General features: G+C 44.2%; 1 protein-coding gene across 2 annotated transcripts in view; it reads left to right on the top strand.

Annotated features, from left to right (window-relative positions):
• The first annotated feature begins 14,257 nt into the window (after positions 1-14,257).
• The window catches only part of rab3d (RAB3D, member RAS oncogene family), a 42,825-nt gene continuing 41,535 nt past the window's right edge, over positions 14,258-15,547 (top strand). For both annotated transcript variants that reach the window (XR_010003185.1, XM_062971445.1), the window contains exon 1: positions 14,258-14,471. The gene's annotated coding sequence lies outside the window, so the exon portion shown is untranslated. The remainder of the gene's footprint in view (positions 14,472-15,547) is intronic.

Here is a 15,547-nt window from a genome sequence, read left to right as displayed (position 1 = left end):
TTTGTTGTAGTCTCTGAATATTTTGTTCCTTTCAGGGGAAGGGGGCTCCTTTGGGGGAGGGGGAGATAATTGAACATTAGAAGAAAGTGGTTTAGGGTTCTAGATTCAGCATAATTCTAAATAGAACTTACAATGTCAATATATGCTTGAGTCTGTATATTGCAGGTTATCTGTTCTTGATTGGTTTCAATATACTGAGGCCTTGGGATATGCTGTGTTTTAGTTCCAAGACAACCCTATGGATAACAAAATCCATGGACACTCAAGTCCATATACAATGATAGAGTAAAATACGTTGTGCCCTTTATATAAAATGGCCAAATCAAGGTTTGCTTTTTGGAATTGTGTTTTTAAAAAATATTTTCAAGCTGTGTTGAATCTGTGACTATAGATGGCCAACCATATGTTCAAAGAGATAGGAATATCAGTACAGCTATTAGAGCATAGAGAGATAAAGCAAAAGGCCCAGTTACGACATGCTATTCCCAAACAGATTAAAGGTACCAAATCTATTCAAAAAAACTTTGTCTTTTTACATTTTGGGATAATTGGTATTGATAAGGGCTTGTGTTTTTTTAATTGATATGGGATTCTTGGACATCAAAGTTTAGGTCTTGACCTTCCTTTATAAATTCAAGGTAAAATAGAGTCATAATAACACAATGGTCTGTCTGCTGGACTGTGATATAGAAGATCACATTTAAATCCCCTTTTGGCCAGTCAGAGTCATCATGACCTACCTCACAAGGCTGTTTTGAGCCTCCGTTTGGTAAGAAAATTAAAAATACAGTGCCTTGAGCTTACTAAAGAAAAGGTAAGGTAAAGGTTTTCCCCTGACATTAAGTCCAGTCGTGTCTGACTCTGGGGGTTGGTGCTCATCTCCATTTCTAAGCCGAAGAGCCATCGTTGTCTGTAGACACCTCCATGGTCATGTGGCCAGCATGACTGCATGGAGCGCCGTTACTTTCTCGCCCAGAGCAGTCCCTATTTATCTACTCACATTTGCATGTTTTCGAACTTCTAAGTTGGCAGAAGCTAGGGTTAACATCAGGAGCTCAACCCGCTCCCCAGATTCGAACCACCAACCTTTTAGTCAGCAAGTTCAGCAGCTCAGCGGGTTAAACCGCTCCAAAGGAAGGGTAGGATGTAAATATTATTAAAATGTGAAATGTGAATGCCGTTGTCTCCAGAAAGCAGTGGCAAAAGTTAATGCAATAAGCAGGGGTGGGGTCCTTTACTACCATCCATCTACCCTGATTTTAATAATATTTAAAGGAAGGGTAGGATGTATATTATTAATGGATGGTAGCAAAGGACCCCGCTCCTGCTTATTGCGTGAACTTTTGCCACTGCTTTCTGGAGACAATGGCATTCATATTCCCATTATACTTCATAAAATGTTATCAGATTTGGGAAGCATCCATGTGTGACCCATACGACTTGGATTTGGGTTTTTAAAAAGAGCAAAGAGGGTAAGAGGGATCATGGGGGTCTGGGTTGCAGGACCTTTCTGGCCTCCAAGGGGAGAGAAATGAGTGTTGGCACATTAATAAGTGAATAACATCAAGAGCTCTACTGCCAAAGCAAGCAACCATGAAAGGTCATTGTTCCAAATAGTAGCAATGGCATGAAGCAAGTGTAACAAATAGCGTTTCAAGCTCCAGGAATGATTTATAGCCCGAAATCTTGCTGAAAGATATAAGGAGTCCAGATGTTTTCTTTCATTCAAAACTCCCCTTTGATTCTCTTAATATTTTTTCCATTTCTTCTTTTACTAATAAAATATTTCCTGGATAGGGCTTCCCTTGATTGGCAGTTCTGAAAACCTTCCACTTTTGGGAAAGGAGACCAAAGCAAGACCGTTCTGCCAGCTCAGCAACACTTCGGATGAACTGGGTGTCAGTTCAAAATAATAATTAATCTCAACTGAGGGTGGCCAAGGAGAACCAGTTTCCACGGAAGACTCACTTCGCCCTGAAGTAATGAATCTTAATAAGGTCAGAACCATTCTGCAGTGCAAGTCAAGGCACACCTGAATGGATATATGGAAGAATATCCTTGTGCATAGAATCACAGAGTTGAAAGAGACCAACCACAGACCACCTACGACAATGCAATCTGAGCCCTGTCACATGCATAATGAAGGACCTCCTTACAGTGACACTTGAAGTGGTTTTTATACATTATAGCTGTATTCTCAATTGCATCTGACATGATAAATAAATAAATTCCTAGCATATTACTATCAGATTAAAACACATTGAAATCATTTGTACCAATAAAATGTCAGTTAAAATTGACTGGGTAGACCTGCTAGAAGAGATTGATAGCTCCCAAATGTAACTTTCCTAATAGCCAATATAAAAGGAAGAAATCTTGGTCGTATGATCAAATTGAAAGAAGATTGCTAATTCTACAAGCTAAGGGCTACTTTGTGTGAGGGACAAAGGGATGAAGAGAAGGAGCGATTTCCCTTACAGGAAAAACATCTCTGTATGCAAAAAGCCAACAGATTGGCAATGAAAACCTTCAACAGCAGCTTCATGTCCAGCTTTAATAATAATGGGCAAATATACAGCTGACCAATATCAATGGTTAAAGTAGAAAAATTTAAATAAGCACACATTATATTGCTGGGGTTATGCCATCTCTAGTTAATTATGAGTACTGTTACCTATGAAGTGGAAATCTACTCTATCATGCATTGATGCAATGTTTTTGCATTATTTCCTGTTTTATTCTTAAAGGAAGCAGATGGCTGATATGTCCTTCACAATCAAACAGTTCTTCACTGTTATTTTGGTGCTGTTCCAATGTCAATACAAAAATTCCCAGTTTCTTTGAAGTTATACTATCCCCATTAGGAACAAGTTTTCATTTTGAAAATTCTGTTGTTTTTTTAAGCCTGTGGAGTCCTGCCTCATCTTGTTTCCAGATTTATGTCTATGTTCTACTGATTATGTCCAAAACGATAGTGCCATTGCTGGGCATTGCAGCCATCTTCTACGTTAAATAATTCCAAATAAAACATACTCGTGTTACTTTCAAGTCCACACCTTGAAATCAAAATCATCCAGACACATAACTGTAGCATACTCCTTAAATTGCAGTACAGTAGAGTCTCACTTATCCAACATAAACGGGCCGGCAGAATGTTGGATAAGCGAATATGTTGGATAATAAGGAGAGATTAAGGAGAAGCCTATTAAACACCAAATTAGTTTATGCTTTTACAAATTAAGCACCAAAACATCATGTTATACAACAAATTTGACAGAAAAAGTAGTTCAATACGCAGTAATGCTATGTAGTAATTACTGTATTTACGAATTTAGCACCAAAATATCACGATGTATTGAAAACATTGACTACAAAAATATGTTGGATAATCCAGAACATTGGATAAGCGAGTGTTGGATAAGTGAGACTCTACTGTATATGTCAAACAATAACTGATTGGATGACTGTGTTTTCAATCCCCTGTCCAATTCTGGGCACTGCAATTTAAGGGAGATGTTGACAAGCTGGAATGTGTCCAGAGAAGGGCGAGTAAAATGATCAAATGTCAACAAGCCCTATGAGGAGTGGGCATGTTTAGCCTGCAGGAGAGAAGGCTGAGAGGAGACACGATGAGGGACATTTATAAAGATGTGAGGGGAAGTCCTAGGGAGGAGGGAGCAAGTTTTCTGCTACCCTGGATAGCAGTCGGATGATGCCCCTGTTAAAACAGCTCCATTGGCTGCCGATAAGTTCCGGTCCCAATTCAAAGTGCAGTTAGTAAAGGTAAAGCTTTCCCCTGACGTTAAGTCCAGTCGTGTCCGACTCTGGGGGTTGGTGCTCATCTCCATTTCTAAGCCGAAGAGCCGGAGTTGTCCATAGACACCTCCAAGGTCATGTGGCCGGCATGACTGCATGGAATGCCGTTAACTTCCCGCCGGAGCAGTACCTATTGATCTACTTACATTTGCATGTTTTCGAACTGCTAGGTTGGCAGAAGCTGGAGCTAACAACAGGCACTCACTCCCCTCCCCGGGTTTGAACCTGGGACCTTTCGGTCTGCAAGTTCAGCAGCTCGGCGCTTTAACACACTGAGCCACCGACAGGTAATCACCTATAAAGCCCTAAACGGTTCAAGCCCTGACTATCTTTGTGACGGCACCTCTCTCCCACTCCCCACAATGTACCTGCGTGAGAGTTAAGATCTGCCAGGGAGGCCCTCCTTGTGGTCCCGCCACCATCACAAGCATGATTGGAGGGGACGAGGGAGAGGGTCTTCTCAGTGGTGGCTCCTCAGCTTTGAAATGCCCTTCCCAGGAAGATTAGGCAGGCTCCCACCCTATCCTCCTTCCAGAGGCAATTGAAGACAAGCCTTTGAGAATGCCTAGCCCAAGGGTCTGCAATTATGATACAGCACAGCACTTTTATCCCATGCCCTTGTTCCTTAGCCACAACTTGCACTATCCCTTTCCCTTCTTCTTGTTTACAGTTGGCCATGTTTTTACGTCAGTTGACACTATAGGTTATTGGGCACTGTTCTGCATTCAAATTGTTGTTTTATATGCTACTGTTTTATTCTGTATTGTACTGTGTATTTATTTTTTGCATTGTTTTAGGCACTTTGTGCCATACGTAAGCCACCTCGAGTCCCTTCAGGAAGATGCAGGTGGGGTACAAAAATAAAGTTGTTGTTGTTGTTGTTGTTATTTTATTATGACACAGCAAACAAGATAGGTATGCTGGATTTTGTATCACAAAATCACAAGTCGAACATTTCCCAAGTGTCTAGGACTGTGTGTTGTAATTTCGGATGATGCGCGCAGATCCCAGTAGGGTGGCCTTTTACAGTTGGCAGATTGCAATTTTGTCAATGTCTATTGTTTCCAAATGCCGGCCGAGATCTTTTGGCACACCATCCAATGTGCCCATCACCACCGGGACCACCTGTACTGGTTTCTGCCATAGTCTTTGAAGTTCAATCTTGAGGTCCTGATAGCAGCTGAGTTTTTCCTGTTGTTTTTTGTCAATGCGACTGTCACCTGGGATGGCAACAGCAATGATTCAAACCTTTTTCTTTTCCACAACTGTGATATTTGGTGTGTTGTGTTCCAGAACTTTGTCAGTCTGGATTCGGAAGTCCCACAGTATCTTTGCTTGCTCATTTTCCATTATTATTATTATCATCATCATCATCATCATCATCATCATCATAGGATGCGGAACAATGGCTTCAAACTACAGGAAAGGAGATTCGACCTGAACATTAGGAAGAACTTTCTCACTGTGAAAGCTGTTCAACTCCCTGCTGCGGAGTGTGATGGAGGTTCCTTCTTTGGAGACTTTGATGCAGAGGCTTGATGGCCATCTGTTAGGGGTGCTTTGAATGTGATTTTCCTGTTTCTTGTCAGCGGGTTGGTCTGGATGGCCCACAAGGTCTTCTCCAACTCAATGATTCTATTATTCTTATCACAGAACACATTTACTAATACATCAACATTAAAAAACACTACAAAAGCTGCAAATATTTCAATCTTTGTGTTGTCGAAGGCTTTCATGGCCGGGATCACAGGGTTGTTGTATGTCTTTCGGGCTGTGTGGCCATGTTCCAGAAGTATTCTCTCCTGACGTTTCGCCCACATCTATGGCAGGCATCCTCAGAGGTTGTGAGGTATGGATAAATTAAGTAAGGAAAGGAAAGAATATATATCTGTGTATAGTCCAAGGTGTGGCAAGAGTTCTTTGTCACTGGGAGCCAGCATTAAGGTTTCAGTTAATAAAGTAAAGGTAAAGCTTTCCCCTGACGTTAAGTCCAGTCGTGTCCGACTCTGGGGGTTGGTGCTCATCTCCATTTCTAAGCCGAAGAGCCGGAGTTGTCCATAGACACCTCCAAGGTCATGTGGCTGGCATGACTGCATGGACCGCCATTACCTTCCTGCCGGAGCGGTACCTATTGATCTACTCACATTTGTATGTTTTCGAACTGCTAGGTTGGCAGGAGCTGGGGCTAACAGCGGGCGCTCATTCTGCTCCCGGGATTTGAACCTGGCACCTTTTGGTCCGCAAGTTCAGCAGCTCAGCGCTTCAATACACTGTGCCACCAGGGGCTCCCTGGTGCCAAGAATAATGTAGGTGCCAAGAAAACAACTTCACTCAGTAGATTGGTTGTCAATACTGTGCCAGTTTTTATCTCCCTGATAGGAAACATAATTAATTGCTTCCCAAGATGATTAGGGAGTTGTTTTCTTCTAGTAATGCTAAACGCAGCAACATTGGTGTCAGCTCACCTGGGGCACCCTGCTCAGAACGACAACAAGTCATTTGTTCTGCACCTGTCATGGACAGCTGGAAAACTGTCTCCAGCTTTGTAAGCCACCTGTAGAATCCTAATTGAAGGAAAATTTTACAAACAAACAAAAGGAGGAGGGAAGGCATCCCATGCTTCTGATCTAATGATGGAAACAATTTGCCTCTTTGCATGTGTATCCCAGGGGCAGCATGACTCAGGTTGAGTTTAATACTTTATTAGTATTCCTTTGTAGGAGAGCATGTTGATGACTCAGTATGTTCTTGGAATAGCTGCTTTATCTATAAAAACACGTAAGCAAGGCATACATTTAAGCAAAAAGTCAACCCCCTTGCCATGTGATTTCCTGGAAGGAGGCTTCAAATAAGCTGCCCAAGCTACCTTTCAAGGCCTCACTTTCCAAACATTCACAGTCCTCATTACAGCAGGAAATGTTGAGGTGGCAAAGTGCTCCTTTGGAAGAAGATGCTCAGCAGCCTGCAACAGATTTACTGCATGGTGCAGGTTTGAGAAATGCGAGAAACAGTGGAAGAGAGTCACTGCTTTGCCATTTCTACCCTTTCACAAGGCGGGTTCTTTGGACAAGGAAAGTCTTCTTCCCCCATGACCGCCGCCCCAGTCGGCGGGTGTCCGAGAGAGGTGGGATGGTTTTGCATAGCTGTTTGGAGAACATAATCTTTATCCTACTTTTCCCTGTTCAAGTGGGAGAAGATTCAGCTCTCATTTTATGCTGTGGAAGGCTTGAGAAAATGGTGAAGTCTTTCCTCGATACTTGCTGTATTCCATTGTTAGAGACTGGCCCAGCCGGGAAGTAAAGGAGAGAATTCCAAGAGAGCAATAAAACAAGCCTTTTATTGTTATCACAGCTAATGATAAGGCAAACAGCCGTACATACCCCAAAGTGCTGTATCATGGAAGTGGCTGCCGCAAAAGCATGTGGTAGCAAACAAAGAATATAAACCTTTGGCTTATCTAAAATTGACCAATGACTGAGGGTTTTCCTCACCTTCCACACCCACTTGGCACAAGTGATACTTGTGACCTCACTTGTTGATTTCAAGCTAACTTTTGGTCTTGGAACTTTCTGGAGAAAGGAACCAGCTCACAGGAAGGGAGGGGCATATGCAGAGGCAAAGCCACATAGGCAAAAGTTTACTATTTTCTAGCTTATGGTCCCTTCACCATGAAGTCATTTCTGACTTATGGAGAATCTAAGGAAAACCTAATAGTAATGATACACTTTATTTATATTTTGTTTTATTTCCCCAGAGGGACTCAGATTACAGAATACACATATAAGACAAACATTCAATGTCTTTTTTATACAGTGAACAGCAACATACAATACATAAACAAAGGTAAGACCTCCCCTTTCATTTCTGGCGTCTGGAGGCGATGCTCAATTCCGGCCATGGGAAGGCGTTTTTGTTTCATTTTTCCATGCCGAGGAGCCTGTTGTCCGTAGACATCTCTGATTGTATTGCCTGCATGTCTGCATGGGGCGTCTTTTTACCTCTTCCACCAAGGTGGTACCTATTGATCTACTCACATTGCATGCGTTCAAACTGCTAGGTTGGCAGAAGTAGGGCTGACAGCAGGAGCTCACTCCGACTCACGGCTTCGAACTGCCAACCCTCCGGTCTGCAGCTAGCAGTTTAACCCACTGTGCTATCCATGGTTTTTTGAGCCAAGATATGTTCAGAGCAAGTTTGTCTTTATTTGGGGCTGAGTGGGTTTCTGTAACCAAACCAGGATCTGAATCGTGGTCTCCAATGGTATCATCAAGACTCATGTTGGAAATAGCAACTTCCCAAGCCACTCACTATTTCTTTGTTAATGTGTATATTTAGTAACCTGTATTCTATGTGTATGTTGATTTGACTCTTTGGTGTGGGATGAGTTATAGACATGTGATTATACTAAGCATGTGAAGACACAAGACTCCATTTTGTATTCTACTAGCTGTGCCCAGCCACACGTTGCTGTGGCGTTGTCTGGTGGTGTTGGTGAGAAATTGTTGAGGTAGTGGTGGTATTGAATGTCTGTTGTATGGTTGTCTTTATGTTTAGTATGCACACTGAAGTGGATTATATGGCAGTGTGGAGTCAAGATAATCCAGTTCAACGCAGATAATATAAGATTCTAAATAAGTTATACAGCTGTGTGGAAGGGCCTTGAGTCTACACTGCCATATAATCCAGTTAAAATCTGATAATCTGTGGAAGAGGCCTAAGTGAGGCCTAACTGTACCTGATCCCTGGGCTGAGGAGGTTGCTAGGAGACCAAGTGGGCGGAGCTTAGCCTTCAAACTGGCAGCAATTGGATAAAAACTATTATTCCTCTCCCTGTAATTAGGACTTTATTTTTCTTTTCTTTTTTGTTGTATCAACCTAGAGCCGTGAATGATGGGTTGTGTTGTCAAATTTCGAGGTTGGGGGGCCTGTAGTTTTGTTGTTTTGTCCGCTGCCCTGATGCCATCACTCTTTTATATATATATAGATATCTGTTTGGACTACAATGGAGAAGTATCTGTTTAGACTTCAATGGGAGCAGATGTCTTGCATTAGACCTCAGAGGAGGTGAATGCATACAAGTTGCTGTTTGGACTTGCAGTGGAGAAGTCAGTTTAGAGACTTCAATATTTGCTTATGGACTTCAGTGGGTACAACTATACTAAAGACTATGGACTATGGATTAAGACTGATACCCTGTGTTTTCAACACAGAAAGAACTATATCTTACTTGTAACTAAACTTTATTAAGAAATGTGCCTGTATGGTGAATTAATACAAGATATGTTATTTTTCAAAGAAGACTTTGTTTTTATCTCTGAGTGCATATTTTAACTTAGAGGTTTAAAGGGAGTGTATATCTTTTGGGCAACTTCAACTGCAAAGAAACAACCATCTTCTGCTAACCAAATATATTTTTGTAGTGGCATGTCGTTACCTTTGGCAGTCTAAAGACATGGTTCTTCAGTTTTACAACTGAAGTTACCTGTGTGCCATTACGTTAATTGTTGTAAATATCACTTGTTAAAAGAGTTGACTTCTAACAAGGTCATGCTTTTCTTGACTAGTGGTTTTCCAAAGGTGGCCTCCAGATATTCATGGAGATCCACATTTGCCAAAAGAATATGTGTCCATAGACTGGGTGCAGTTATGTTCCAATAATTTATGCAATAAGTTATGTTTTGTAATAGGTTATGGAATGTCCAATAACTCAAACCACTACATATGTTTCACTATTTCTATATGTGCCTGTCTGAAGAATTAAGTCTACTGGGGGAAGATGGCTCTGTGTCTCACCAATGATGTCAATACACTGTGAGAGAGGGTCTTCTCAGTGGTGACACCCAGTTGTGGAATGCCTTTCCCTTGGAGACCCAAGTGATGCCAATGTTGGCTTCATCAAGGTGTCAAGTATGAAAACTTTACTAATGCCCATCATTTCAACAAACTCTGCTTCAGCCTCCTGCAGTTCCCAGGTCACAAGGCTTAGCTGTTGTTGGGCTTTAGACAGGACTCCTGTTTGCTAAAGAGTTGATCATAGTTCCAACACCAACTCTTGTTTTGCTTCCCGGATCCTCTCTGTGGCAATGCTTACAACAAATTTCAACTTTGGCTAGCTAAATTCCCAATGCAACCTTTCAATCCAACACTGGCACTTAATTTTGTCTTTTCAAATATATATTTTATAACCACACACATACACTCATGTTCTACACCTGTCTATGTAAGAAAAACAATCTCCAAAGCTATGACATAAATTACAGTACAAGCAAACACTGCCCACATGGGTTTGTGTATATTTTCTTTTGGAAAGCATTAATAGCTTTAGCAAATTCTCAGATGGTTCTGAAGCATGAAAACGGTTAAGAACAATCACTTTGCATTAAATATGTATATATAACAAGCTGGAATGTGTGTAAGAACTTCATCCCATGGAGGGATGGGAGTGGGGAGAATCACTTTCTAAGCTTGGCATTCAATGGTCTTCTGTTTGGAAACAGGGAATTTAACCATAGCTCCCAACACCTTAAATATCCGGTTTCAGCTGTTTCTATGTGCAGTGAAAGCAATTAAGTTGATTGTTCCCTGACTTCACAATGCTCCTTTTCCTTTGGTCCATCTTTAAAGTGAAGAGAAATTATGAGAAGACAACCCACCCCCCTTGTGGGATGAAATCGTAAAATAGGGCAACCTTTATGACAAAATCTGTGAAAAGCTGGGTCAGTTTAAGTTGGAGAACAGAAGACTGAGAGGCAGTATGACCACCATATTTAAATATTTGAAGCAAGGTCATGTAGGACAATGCTACTCAGTGTAGTAATCCATGGAGTGGTGCTGGTCCACAAGCTACTGGCTGCCAATTAATGCTGATTACATTATGTAACATGACTTTTGTTCCTGGGTTACAAATGTCACTTCCTAATTCGTTCTATCAGAAAAAATGGAAAAGTTTTATTAAACTGCATAAACTTTGTTTTTGCAGGACATCCTGCAACACATTTTGCTATAGTTTTTCAATGAATATTTCATCAAGCCTCAGCCAATTAAACAGAGTTTGTGGCAGCCACAAAAACAAGGTTTCTGAAGTGTAGCAACTACAGTAGTCTCACTTATCCAACACTCGTTTATCCAACGTTCTGGATTATCCAACACATTTTTGTAGTTAATGTTTTCAATACATCATGATATTTTGGTGCTAAATTCGTAAATACAATAATTACTACATAGCATTAATGTGTAATTAACTACTTTTTCTGTCAAATTTGTTGTATAACATGGTGTTTTGGTGCATAATTTGTAAAATCATAACCTATTTTGATGTTTAATAGGCGTTTTTATAATCTCTCCTTATTATCCAACTTTCTGCTGGCCCATTTATGTTGGATAAGTGAGACTCTACTGTACTTTCAAAGTGAGTACTGCACAATTAAACTGGAAAATAACACTTCCAAACCAGGGACATTATCTAGGGGCCCATCAGCACTGCCATATAATCCAGCTTCTGAATCCCAAAGATCTGGATACTTGGATCATTGCAGTATTGCAGCCAGGCTTTGAAACTGCAAGGCTATTCAGTGCTAACCAAGGTTGCCAGTTGCTAAATTCCCACTTGCCTCTGATAATAATGAGATAATCCTTCTGGAACATGGCCAGACAGCCCTGAACGGCACCACTGTGTGCTATTTGTAAGCCGCCCCAAGTTCCTATGGGAGATGGCGGCAGGGCATAAATAAAGTTTTTTATTTATTTATTTATTTATTTATTTAGCCCAGAGTCGGCCCTAGGTATTTTTCAAGTGTAGGCGAACAGAATTTTGGCGCCCCCCCCCCCCCCCAAACCAATCACTGAAAAATAAAAGCATTGGATAAGCTAAAATGTTTGATAATAAGGAGGGATTAAGGAAAAGCCTATTAAACATCAAATTACATTAAGATTTTACAAATTAAGCACTAAAACATCATGTTTTACAACAAGTCAACAGAAAAAGCAGTTCAATACCTTGTGGAGGCAGGCCGCAGGAGACAGGAGTTGCCTCGATGGCGCCCCCAAAAAGATGGCGCCACAGGCAACTGCCTAATTGGCCTGGTGGTTGAACCGCCTCTGATTTAGCCTTCCCTGCAAAAGAGTGCCGTCGCCTCACCAAACTGCAAAACTAAGAATCACATAATATTGGCCCATGGCAGTTAGTGTGGCTGTCAACTTGCATCCATTCTACAGTGCAGATGCACCCTGAGATACAGACACCTGCTGTCCAACTCCACCGGATGCCATTGAGGAGGGGGCGGCCAACCTGTGAAACTTAATTCAATGCATTGGGGTGTGAGGGAGAGGGAGGGAGGGAGAAGGAAGAAAGGAGAGAGAGAGAAGGGAGGGAGGAAGGAAAGAAGGAAGGAAGGGAAGAAGAGAAGAAAGAGAGGAGGGAGGGAGAAAGAAGAAAGGAGAGAGGGAGAGGGTAGGGAGGGAGGGACATAATGTAACATATGACCAAACCGACATTATAGTACCTAACATCCAAAAACAAACAATGCCCTTTTTAAATAACCTGGGCATTGCCAGGTACCCAAGCTAGTCTTCTATATCTTCTATACACATAATGAAAATGAAAAATGTGTATGTGTGTATGTGAAGGAAGTGTCCACTTACACAGACAGCCTCCCACTTCCACAAACAGCTCTAGTTCCCACTGAGCAGGAGACGCCAATGGCGCTCCCTCAACTGACATGCAAGTTGTAGTGAGTACTATGAACATGTAGCCCAAACCCTGCCAGTGTCCTTCACAAACACCATTCTCCCCCTCCACCCAAGTGAAGGCTTTCATGCCGGGACAATTTCATCCTAGATCTTCTGCTTTTCCTCCAGAATGGACATCCCAGTCTGCCTTAATTTGCATGATCCCACCCACTGCCTCTACCTTAACCTTTTCCTACCCTTTCCTTTGGCACACAGTTAACAGAGGAATTGATCAGCAACTGAACAAGAGGTTTGGGGAGAATTCATCATGATTTACAGGAGTTGTACTTGACCTACATCCAGAGCAGAACCGGCCCGAGGTCATTCCAAGTAGTAGGCAAACCTACTACTTAGTGCCCCCCCCCCCATTTTGGTGCCCCCCCCCACACACAAACCAGAGATTGCTGCGGCGGCAGCGGCTGCTGCTGCAACAACGGTGCCGCTGTACGATCGCCCATTTCGCCTGATGCTGCTGAATGCAGGCGCAGATCGGCCGAAATGGGCGATCTGGGCCTGCGTTCAGCAGCATCGGGCGAAATGGCGATCAGCGCTGTGCGCATGCGTACATCACCGATTGCCCATTTTGGCCGATCTGCGCTTGCGTACAGCACCATAGGCCATTTGGGGCGATGGTGCTGTGCAGTTTGGCGCAGAGCTTCGATCGCTCGCGCGGTTGCGAGCAATCGAAGCCCCGCACCAACGGCGGCGCGGCGGCGCTACGGGGGCGCTGTCAACGCCTCGACAGCGCCCCTATCGGCATGCGCCCGAAGTGGCCGCTTCAGCGGCCTCTATGTTCAACCGGCCCTGATCCAGAGACCACTGTTAACCCAACCAAGGATGGATCTGGACCAAACTTGCCACAGATGATGGGACTTGCAGTACCTTCACTGATATTGTGACCCCCACCCACAATCAACTGGGACCAAACTTGGCACAGAGAAGCCCATGACCAACTGAACATAGTGCAGGGCTTAGTGAGAATGAACCTTGATTTTGGGAGTTACGGTTCACCTACATCCAGAGAAATTGGGACCCCCACCAGCAATGGACTGAGAGCAGACTTGGAACACAGAAGCCCATGACCAACTGAACATACTGCAGGGATTAGTGGGGGAATGGACCTTGATTTTGGGAGTTATAGTTCACCTACATCCAGAGAAACTGGGTGGACTGGGACCAAACTTGGCACAGAGATGCCCCATGATCAACTGAACATACTGCAGGCGTTATGGGAATGGACCTTGATTTTGAGAGTTATAGTTCACCTGCATCCAGAAAACACTGAACCCAGCAGATGTCAGATCTGGACCAAACTTGGCACACAGACCCAACATGGCATGTGGGCCTGGTTTGGGAGTGACTGACCTTGGATCTGGGAGTTGCAGTTCACCCTTCTCCAGCCCACGACAGACCTGGACTAAACTTGGCACATAGGCCCAACATCCTGGCAGGATTTGGGGGGTGATTGCCCTGGGAATCTGGGAGTTGTAGTTCTCTCTTATCCAGAGAACGCTGAACCCAGCCAAGGCCAGATCTGGGCCAAACTTCAGTGATATTACCCAACATCCCAAAACAAACAATGCCTTCTTCTAATCACCGGGGCACTGCTGGGTCCCCAAGCTAGTATACGAAGGAAGGAAGGAAGGAAGGAAGGAAGGAAGGAAGGAAGGAAGCCTGCAGGTGGGATCTCCTCCCTGACCGGCCTGTGCTGGCGGGGTGGGCGTGGCCGGGTGATGTGGCTGGTGGCCGATTGAGGAAGAGCTGCTGCGGCGGAGAGGCGCCCCTCCTTCCCTCCCTCGCTGCTCGCCTCCCTCCCTCCTTCCCCGGTTCTCTCTGGAGCAAAGCAGGCGCCGGCGCTGCGCTTCCAACATCCGTCTGTCGAGGCGGCGGAGAGGCGAGGGCGCGGCCCGCACGGCATCGGGAGCGAGGTAGGTCCGCAGTCTTTCAGCCGCCGCCTGCCTGGCTGGCTTTTGGGCTCCGAGGCAGAGGGAAGACGAGGGGGCAATGCGGCGCCGCTACCCCGCTTTGAGCAGGGAGGCGGACCCCCGAGGAGCGCATCCACACACACTGCGGAATGAACGCTCTTTGGCCCCACTTGCGCTGGCAAGGTTCAGTGCTAGGGAAGGAGCCCTCCCTTGCGCAGTGGGTGAAACCCTTGTGCCGGCAGGTTTTTTCCCCTGACGTTAAGTCCAGTCGTGACCGACTCTGGGGGTTGGTGCTCATCTCCATTTCTAAGCCGAAGAGCCGGCATTGTCCATAGACATCTCCAAGGTCATGTGGCCGGCATGATTGCATGGACCGCCGTTACCTTCCCGCCGGAGCGGTACCTATTGATCTACTCACATTGGCATTGTTCGAACTGCTAGGTTGGCAGGAGCTGGAGCTAACAGCGGCCGCTCACGCCGCTCTCGGGGTTTGAACCTGGCACCTTTCGGTCTCCAGCTCAGTGCTTTAACGCACTTCACCACCGGTCAGGACTGATGACTTGAAGGTTGGGTTGCTAACCTGAAGGTTGCCGGTTCGAATCCAACCTGGGGAGAGCGCGGATGAGCTCCCTCTGTCAGCTCCATGCGGGGACATGAGAGAAGCCTCCCACAAGGATGGTAAAACATCAGAACAAATGGGCATCCCCTGGGCAACATCCTTGCAGACGGCCTATTCTCTCACACCAGAAGCGACTTGCAGTTTCTCAAGTCGTTCCTGTCACGAAAAAAAGTGCAAGGGAATCCTCAGAGTTGTGGTTTGGGACAGCTAAGCCTTGCCACACTACAACTCCCAGGATCCCACAGCATTGGTGCCAAACTGCATTCATTCCATAGTGCAGATGCGCCCTTGTGGCCCTTAAAACCCTTAACATTTGGGAGCAAATAATAATAATAATAACAATAATAATAATAATAATAATAGGTGCTTTGGCCTACAACTCCCAGAAAGCCCAGCCAGTTTACCAGCTGTTAGGATTTCTGGGAGTTGGGGGCCAAGGCATTTGGTGACCCACAGATTG

The sequence above is a fragment of the Anolis carolinensis genome, chromosome 2, assembly GCF_035594765.1.
Source record: "Anolis carolinensis isolate JA03-04 chromosome 2, rAnoCar3.1.pri, whole genome shotgun sequence".
Classification (NCBI taxonomy): Eukaryota; Metazoa; Chordata; class Lepidosauria; order Squamata; family Dactyloidae; genus Anolis; species Anolis carolinensis.
The sequence above is the reverse complement of the archived record's forward strand: the minus strand, read 5'-3'. Positions and strand labels throughout refer to the sequence as shown.